Source organism: Lates calcarifer, unplaced genomic scaffold (genome assembly GCF_001640805.2).
Source record: "Lates calcarifer isolate ASB-BC8 unplaced genomic scaffold, TLL_Latcal_v3 _unitig_4019_quiver_2607, whole genome shotgun sequence".
Classification (NCBI taxonomy): Eukaryota; Metazoa; Chordata; class Actinopteri; family Centropomidae; genus Lates; species Lates calcarifer.
In genome coordinates this window covers 7,702-17,041 of record NW_026116655.1, presented here as the reverse complement: position 1 = coordinate 17,041, position 9,340 = coordinate 7,702, and the positions used below count along the sequence as shown (strand labels likewise).

General features: G+C 40.9%; 1 pseudogene; it reads right to left on the bottom strand.

Annotated features, from left to right (window-relative positions):
* Positions 1-281: 281 nt before the first annotated feature.
* Positions 282-8,720, bottom strand: LOC108895549 (rap1 GTPase-GDP dissociation stimulator 1-B-like; annotated as a pseudogene).
* Positions 8,721-9,340: the final 620 nt, after the last annotated feature.

Sequence of the window (9,340 nt, the reverse complement as noted above, 5' to 3'; positions counted from 1 at the left end):
TATGTGCTTAACACAACAAGAAACCAAGTGGAAAGTTAGTTTGTGCTGAACATTGTTGGTGTATGAACAGGCTACACCTGAGAGCAGAGACAGGCTCATGCATCATGAATACCAAATCATTTCAACAATCCACGGGTTCCAGGCAGCTCAGCTATGAAAGGATAGACATGTGCATACTTAGCCTTGCTGAGAGTTGAACAGAGTTCACATGTAGTTCCAGTCAAACTTTCAAGCAGCAATGCTGACATGCAGATAATCTTTAGTCACCAAAAATGCCTTACCAAGGTCAATAGCAGATGCTATTGCCAATGCAACCAGGGCCTCATTCTGCATGATGACGTGCTCACTTCTTGCCATGGAAATAAGGTGCCGAACCCCATCTGCTTTGGCTACAGCACGGACAACTTCCTGTCACAGAGGAAATCAACCCATTACAGATATTCAGTGTTTGTCTGTGTGTATATACATACACTGTCATCACGTTAAACTCCAATTACCAAGAGGAAAGAAACTGTGAATTTCAGTTAAAATGAACAGACTCACAGGGCTGCGGCTGTGTCTGATGAGGGCAGCCAATAAGCGACTAGCTTTCCCTCGAACCTGCGTGGTCTTTGGCTTCACACCACTCCATGACCCGAGCCAGCAGCACAGCATCTCTCCCCAGGACTAAGGCTGCTTCCTCTGACACACACAACATGGCAGAGAAAAGGAAAAAGGAAAAAAACATAGAAGAACTGATTGAAAATCAGACAGAAATAAGGCAACAAGTTAACACTGAGTTGTACAGGGGGAAAAAAAAAGACTTAAAGTTTAAGCCTTTGAAGCTCCAGTGTAATGTACATTAAACTGACAATATGAGAAAGGTGTATGGAATTAATTTTAGACTGAATAGAGCCAAGTTCTGATGAAGATGGTGCTAGAGGAAATATATGATAATCAAACGGACTCTTCCCCTGGGACCTGAATGTGCTCAATAAACTGTTTAGACAAAACAAGGCATTTGAAAACCTCAAGACCTGAAACCAAATAAAATCAGGACATCTTGACTGTTGGGAACTGGTGATGGACATTTTCACTATTTTTGGCCTTTTACAGACAATGGTCAGATAAATAAAAATTGTAAAGGTAATGCTTTAAATGGAGACTTTCACACCACAGTGAATAAGCATCAGGGTCTGTCCAAACTGGCCAGCCCTCTATGCAGGATGTGGGTGTGGCCATCTGAAAGTCCTCTTACACAAAGGAGGAATAGTAACTTATTAAAAATAAGATAAAGCAAAAAGAGAGAAATGCCAGGGAATTAAAATAAGAGTGGTGGTAATAATGATAGTAATAGTCAGACCTTCCTAACTCCATCTCACCCATCTGATTGTGTGTCTCCTTTCAAAGTTCACCCAAATTAATTTCCCTTTCTTTCTCCTCTCTTTCTCTGTCATCCTTCCTTTTATTTCTTTTTAGACTTCTACATCTCCCCCAGTCATTTACAAACGTTACCAACGACACCACACAGATACATGCTTCACTGGATCCTCTGACACTAGCCCTACTTTTTGTTTTTGTGAGTTATAGTAATGTCTTAGTAATTACACATTATAAATCTGTCTGTTAGACACCAAGTGGTCAAGTTGGCATTTTGGCCTGAGCATGTTGCGAAAGCAAGGAGCATCATGGACTGTCTTAGACTCCACTATCATGTATTTAATGCCATTAAATACTGCATGAATTATTAAAGTCTTTAAAGTCTTTCAGCCTACACCTGAGCTCACCTTGTCCATCCACCATCATGCGTAGTGTACCCAGCAGTTTGAACTGAACTGGTGGCATGTCAGAGCGCAGCAGGGTCTTTATCCTCTCTGTCACCCCATCCTCCAGCATCCGCACTTTATTGGTGGCTGGAAGACACAAATGTTATACTGATGCACTTCCATAGTGTCTCAGTTTAAGTGTTGTGTGTTTGCATGTATTGCTTGGTATTTTATGAGGATAAAACACATTTAGGACAATTTTAACATTATTTTAATGAAAGAATGTTTTTTAATAATGTAATAATAATTTTAAATTACTAATTCAGTAATTTGGTCAGTGGAACCATATCTCCACTGTTTTATTTTGATCAGTACCAGGAATAGCCAGGTTTCTGAGCGCGCTCAGTCCAGCATGTTGAACAGACACATCTCCTTCGTCAACATGTTGCTCCAACAAAGTCAGGATGTGAGGGACCACCCCAAGGTCCAGCATTTTCACACAGTTACTGTCTGACAGGAACACAGCGAGACAACAAAAACAAATTTCAAACCTGGATTACTGTATCACTTTATATGAATTCAAGGTGTAGACATGTAATTGCAACAGCTCAATTTAATCACCCAAAACTGCCTTGTTGGTAATCCAGCCTTGTCATCAGAAAACCCCAACATTTCACTTATGAAACAATATTTCACATAAAAATTAAACATCTTTTTTTTTTTTTTTTTTTTTTGGTTAAAGAAATTAAGGACTTGATATTACTTCCTCCAGTCAAGGTGGTGACTTTTAAGATCTTTGGATTAAAATGATATTAAATCTTAAACCTACAATAATGTTGTAAACAAACCACACTGCAGCTTAAGAAAACACAAGCAAGCAAACAAAACATCCTCAAACAATCTGACGACACGTGCACTGCTCTTAAGCTGCAGTGTGCTGAGCTCTCTCAGCCACTGTAGTTATAGTTACTTACTTTATTGACAAAAGTCTCAGCTGTGGTGGTGTCAGCTTGTTTATACAAAGATACATGTTTCTTTACAAGCTGTTTGTTCCTGACAAATATCTCACCATTTCTGGCGAAGTTGGCGATGGCCAAGGCTCCAGACAGCTGCAGCTGAGTGTTGGAGCTCTGTAAGCCAGGACAGAACATCCTGATACACCAGACCTGATCCTTCACCAAAACACTTCTGCATAGATCATCTGAGACACACACACATGCACACACAAACACAAGATCATTATAATACTCCCAAACAGCACATCATTTCTTCCAACAAGCAGCAGTGGCATTATCATCCTTGGTACAATAATACATGGTGTATGGTGATACATATTATTTGGGTAAAGAAATCAGTAGTAAGGCAAAGCTGGTGTGCTGATGTCAGACAGGCACATAAAGACACTATGGTCTGTCGTCTGCCTGTGACACACTATCACCCAGAAAGGTCACACTATCAAGATAAATGAGGCAGAAGGGAGTCACAATACTGTAAACAATCTGCTAGGCTGTTTGTTATGTCCAGCCCACACCCTGTGTGCTTTTCCATCTCTATCTCCTCTTCTGTGTCTTTCATTTAGTCCACATTACATTTATGGTGTGTTCAGACAGACAGAATATGGTGATGGAGGAAAAGCCAGGACAGTCAGTGGTATCTTCACTGGCAAGCTGAATATGCATAGTAAGTTATGTGCACAGAATTTTCTAATTACATATTTCAGACTTTACACACACACATGCAATTTTGTCTTTCTGAAAATCTGACCAGTTAAATGAGGTGAAAGACAAACAGAAAGACTTAAAAAAGGCAAAAAAAAAAAAAAAAAAGGAAATGAATACCTACAGTGAGACAGAACTGTTGCTTTATACACATACACATTCACAGATGTCATGCATCACTCACCTCCTAAAAGCAAGGACACTATGAGGTTGGAGGCGATCTTGATGCTGCAGAGGTCATGGGGGTCAGAACCTCCTAGCAGGCCCCGAATCATCGCTGATAAAGCCTCTGGTACTCCTGACTCTGCAAACTGCAGCTTCAGTATATCTGGTGGTACAACACAACCAGCTCAGCTGTGCTACTGTCTTTGTTTTAACCATTATTAATAGCTAACATCAACTTACATTATGTTGCATATCATATTGAACATTATCACATGTTGGATGAACATGTTGGAAAATCTGACATTTTACATTGTTCTCTTTTATCTCTGATAATCTGAATTATGCATTCCTCTAAAACAGAGTAGACAATGGGGATGAAATCTTTTTGCTGTGGTTTTATATTTGGGATTAGCTAATCCATATAATAAAATGTGTAACAAGTCAAATGTTACACATTTAATTTCCTTTAGGACCTTCAGGTCTTACCACTCTCGCCCAGTGCGCCCAGTATTTCCAGGATGACGTGTCGGCGTTCTGCATCAGGTGCCCGTTTCAACTGAAATGTCAGTACATCTGCCACATCCAGCTCTGTCAGGGCTTCCCTCGCAGAGTCTGCAAGCACAGGGGTCTATAACTATAGACAGCGCGTTACCAGTGATCATACATCTGCCATCTACTGCTAGTTTAACACAGCAGCTGTTTGAGATGGTGAATTCCTGCCCTCTTCTTGATAAGGGTTCCAATTAAAATATACAACTTACAACAGTGTAATTACAACCTCCATTCTTTTGAGACAAGCTTCGTTGCTGTATCCTTGTGACATCGCTGTGTAAGCTATAAGTTGGGCTAATTGGTATGACATTCTCCATGATGACAGGAGTGGGGAAGCACTAAAGAATGAATCACAGCTGTTTTTGTCTGTTCCCTCTTCCCACTGATTTGGCACTTATTTGACTATGGAGGGAAACACATGAGAGCACATGGATAACATGGAAACGTAACACAGAGATGACCAGTTATTAAAGGAACAGTGAGGTATCTATGAAGGACATATCTAAATACTGATACTATTTGATTCAAATCACAACTAATTCACAATGAATTCCTATGATAAGCACAATTATTAAATAATCACCCATGTCAGCGAGGTTACAGAGGGCCAGCAGGCAGACGTTAACCAGTGGGTCGTTCTCTGGATATTCCCTCATTATGGACACCAGTCTGGGGATTACACCACTCTGGACTAACTGGTCCTGCTGGTATGCTGTGTGGGAGGTCAGAGAGATACAGTGGAAGTGATCAAGAGTGACAGATCTATGTTATTGTTAGTTTGTTATACAAAAAGAATTTTGACTTTAAGGTCATTGTTTCATCTCCTGGCTCCACCAGTTTACTGTATCACAAGTGATAATTTGAGTGATAATTGCATACATCAAATTTAACTGACTTGCAGTCTATTCTCTGTAACGTTCAACAGAACACAGTCTCTGCCTCATCAGCCCACTGTTCATCATCAGTAAACCCCTCTGACTGAGCCGGCACTGTCACACCAACTCACAGTTGTCAAAGCAGATGCGTCCAATGGCTCTGCCTGTGTTCAGCAGCATGTCCTGGTTATTGCTGTTCAGATGCGGAACAAGCACCTTCACCAGGCCTGCCTCGATACATGGCTCCCTGACTGCAGCTACAACACACACAGGGATAAGATTTCATTTCTTGAACTTTTTCCCTTAAATGCCCCCTCAAGTACTTTGAACCTCTGTTGTACCTGTAATAGCAAACAGCTGTGATGTAACATGGTAGTACAGCAACACTCTACATCAGGGTGTGGAAATATAGTCAAAAGTGATCATCAGTCATTTGGCAAATTAGCCTTAGGGGCCTCAACAAATTGTACAGCACACAACCCCCTCTGTCCGTACATCCTCAAATCAGATGAGAACCCGAACCCCCCCCCCCCCCGGATTCCACTGTACCTTCACGGGCCATCTCTGCTACCACTAGAGCCACCTGGCAGCTCAGGTTGCTTTTACTCTGTAAGGCCTGAGCCAGTGTGGGTAGAATCCCACTTCTGACAATCTCAACAGCAGCATCTTTCTCTGTGGACACACAAACACATTTGTTTTATAAAGAAAATAATGGCAGGATATCCAGTCACAGCATAAACTAGAATTATGTGATTGCAAGTGGTTGCATAAGAAAAGGCATTGTCACAGACATTTTTAGTGGTCTTCTCACTTTTTTTCTACTGACTGTGTGTGTGTGTGTATGTGTATGTGTGTGTGTGTGTGTGTGTGTGTGTGTGTGTGTGTGTGTGTGTGTATGTGTGTGTGTGCAGTGTATGTAGCAGGACTTACTCTTTTCCAGCAGAGAAGCCAGCAGTATGTCCAAATGAGGTTTGAGCTCCTCATCAATCAGTTCTGTACTCACACTGATAGCCTTTAGCGCCTCACTCAGAGAGTCTGCAACACACACACAAGCATGCACCACCACCAAACAACAACTAGAATAAGTTAATGTGCCAGCTTCAGAAGACTTCCTTATGCCCCCTAAATAAACACATACATGAACATGATCTTGTATAAATCAGTAGAAAGTAAATCTCGTTAGAAGGAGGAACAAGGGGTGCAGTAAATGTACATCAACAAAGTAAAGAAGCATCAGGCTATGAGTAGTCAGCTGATACCTACACAGCTGCAAATCATCCAGTGATTATGAAGCACAGATGAAACAGCTGATGGAAGACAGCAACTGCAAGTGCAACTTTTGTGCTCTGCCTAAACTAATGCTCAGTTCCTTTAAAATGACTTTCATAGTTCATAGTAGGACAACAGACAAACTGTTGTGAAGTATGTAGCTTAAATAATTTGGTGTTAACAAATATTACATCTTCAGAGCAGCATGGTGTCATAGAGTCTTTTTTTCCTATATTGTTCAGTTGCTTTAAGAAAAATGTCTAGCTCCTCACTGTCACACACAAAGACTAATAACAATGATATATGGCTGAACTCACTCTAGCATGGATTCTATTGACTATCACAATTTTTTTCAGTGGTTATGTCCTTGATAATCCTTCACCAGATAAACCAGCGATGTTGAACATGTCTACAAAATTCAAGATGTTATCTTAAAATTCTTGCTAAATACTGTATTTCAAATTATTCCTGAAATATATGTGTTTATTGAAAACATGAGCATTCATCCTCTTCACCCAAACCCAGCATTCAGGCTTTACTGGCCAGTAGTCCCCTCCATTGCCGTGGTGAGATCAGTTACTGCCCAGTACTGCTGCCTGCTGGGTCTCTGTTTTCATTCTGATGCTGCTGACTTAAAACCAACAGACTGTATTTAATGGTGGATATCTGTTCTCTTAACTTTCTCTGGTCTCTTGTCTCACTGTCATTTACATTTTATCAGACTACAGGAGTCCAGCAACTGGTCTTGAAGCAAGAATCAATCACTGTGCTGAGCTGAAATGCTGTTTTTTGTTTTATGTTGGAAACAGTATGCCTTTTGTGTCACAAGGCACACCATAAATGTGTGGAGACAGTAGTGGAGGGATGTGAAGCATATTCAACTTTGATGCAGGACATTGCCTCTGTCATAGCCCTGCAGTTAACATTTGCCTTTGCTTTAAAAGCAACCAGGAACTTTTCCTGACCATAACCAAGTGTTTTAATTGCCTTACCTGAACCATTATTTACTGTCCATGACCACTTCTTTTTTCTGACCTTAACTAAACCCTCATTGTCATAGGTAGAAATAGAAAGAATAAAGCAGCTGGTGAATGTAATCCTAGGTTTGTAGAATTGTTCAGTGTTGACATTCTTGTTCTACACATGCTGTACAGTACAATACATTATGTACAAACAAACTCACACACACACAGCGAGGAGAGACCTGCAGATGGTAATCACCTCAGCTTAATCCCTTGTAAGTCGAATGAAAATAGCCTGAGTAGATGACTGATAAACTACCAGGCTGATACACAGCCTGCAAGGCTGGGATCCAGCCTGCATGTACTTGTTTTTTTTTTTGTTTTTGTTTTTTTTGTGTGTGTGTGTGTGTGTGTGTGTGTGTGTGTGTGTGTGTGTGTGTGTGTGTGCCAGAGAGAGAGCATTAGAGACCATATCCATGTGTTCATATGCTTCCATGTGTGTTGGACAAGAGAGCAGGTGGCAGTTTACTGATCAGTTCCAGCAGTCGGAGTCCTGCGAGGTCCCCAGGTTATTACAGCTGTTTCAACTACTCTGCATGTTTCCACATACTGTACACAAACATACATGCATATGCACTTATGCTAGCAAAAACATATGCAGAGGGTGGACACAATATCAGAAACAAGTGCACACTCTAACCTAACACAACAGTCCAGCAATAAATCCTATCACTGTGAAGCTTCTGATGTTAGCAACGCATGACATTCACTGGCTAATGAATAGTTTGTGTCCCTCCACTCTCAAGCTAAACAGTGCACTCTTACTGGCCAGTGAGACAAACAGCCTGGTGTTGCTGTGATTGTCTGGACAGAGTGTGACACAGGGGAGTGGTGTAACTCCACGCCTTGCACCAAAAAAGCTGAAAATATTTTACATGTTGTGCAAAGAGAGAGAGGAAGGAGAGCCCATGTTTTACCATTTCTATCTATCTATCTATCTATCTATCTATCTATCTATCTATCTATCTATCTATCTGTCTATCTGTCTATCTATCTATCTATCTATCTATCTAATGCCTTCACACACACATTTCACATGTTTGCAGTCCCTGATGTGTGATGCCTAAAATCACAAAACCCCAGCTGGTACTGTACGTCATCACTCAAAAGAGACCACACACACATAGTAGGGGATGTTAGATATGAAGCTACTCACCAGTGTCTGTCATGGCTGCTGGTCGGCTGGCTCTCTGTTGGCTCGCTGCCGCTGTCTCTTACACTGTGTGTTTGGGTGTGTAGCTAGAGGAGCTCCCCTCCCTTCTTAAGGTCAGGTGTACCCCAACTGTGTCTCTCAGTCTGTCTCTCTCTACTCCTCTCTCTCCCTCAATCCCATTATCCAGCCCCCCCCCCCTCTCTCTCCCTATCTGGATGTCTCTTTATCTGTCTCCCTCCTCCCTGCCCCCACTGCGCTTGCGTTCTCTCCCTCTGCTCATTTGCTCTGTTTTCTCTCCTTGCTCTCTCTCTCTCTCTCTCAATTCACACATTCAAATAAGCTTTATTGTTCAGACAAGAGTGTATGTCAAAGTATCTACTGTACATGGAAGAATATAACAACAAATAAAGAAGATATAAATCACATAAAATAAAATAAAGATTTTCAGTGTTTTGTTATATAAATCATTGATCATAATGCTAATATAAAATATCCAAGGTGGCAAGATCTTGACACTCATTTTCATTTTGTTTTAAAACATTGTTTAAAAAACGTAACATAATATATATTTAATGGAAATACCACTTAATAGAAAATACTATGTCTATCGATGACAACAAAAAGTTCAGTGAAATATACATTTATTCACATTCATAAACATTTATGAAGCCCTGTAAAGAAGTGTGGCAGAGCTGATGGACAGGACAGAGAGCTAAGTGTGTATGTATGCAGACAGAGAGTGAGGGTTAGGGAGGTGCTGTATGTGAGAGGGATTATTTGCAGGTGTGGGCGTACATTCATGTCTTATTCCTCAGAGTGTATTCATGTTTTATATTACTCT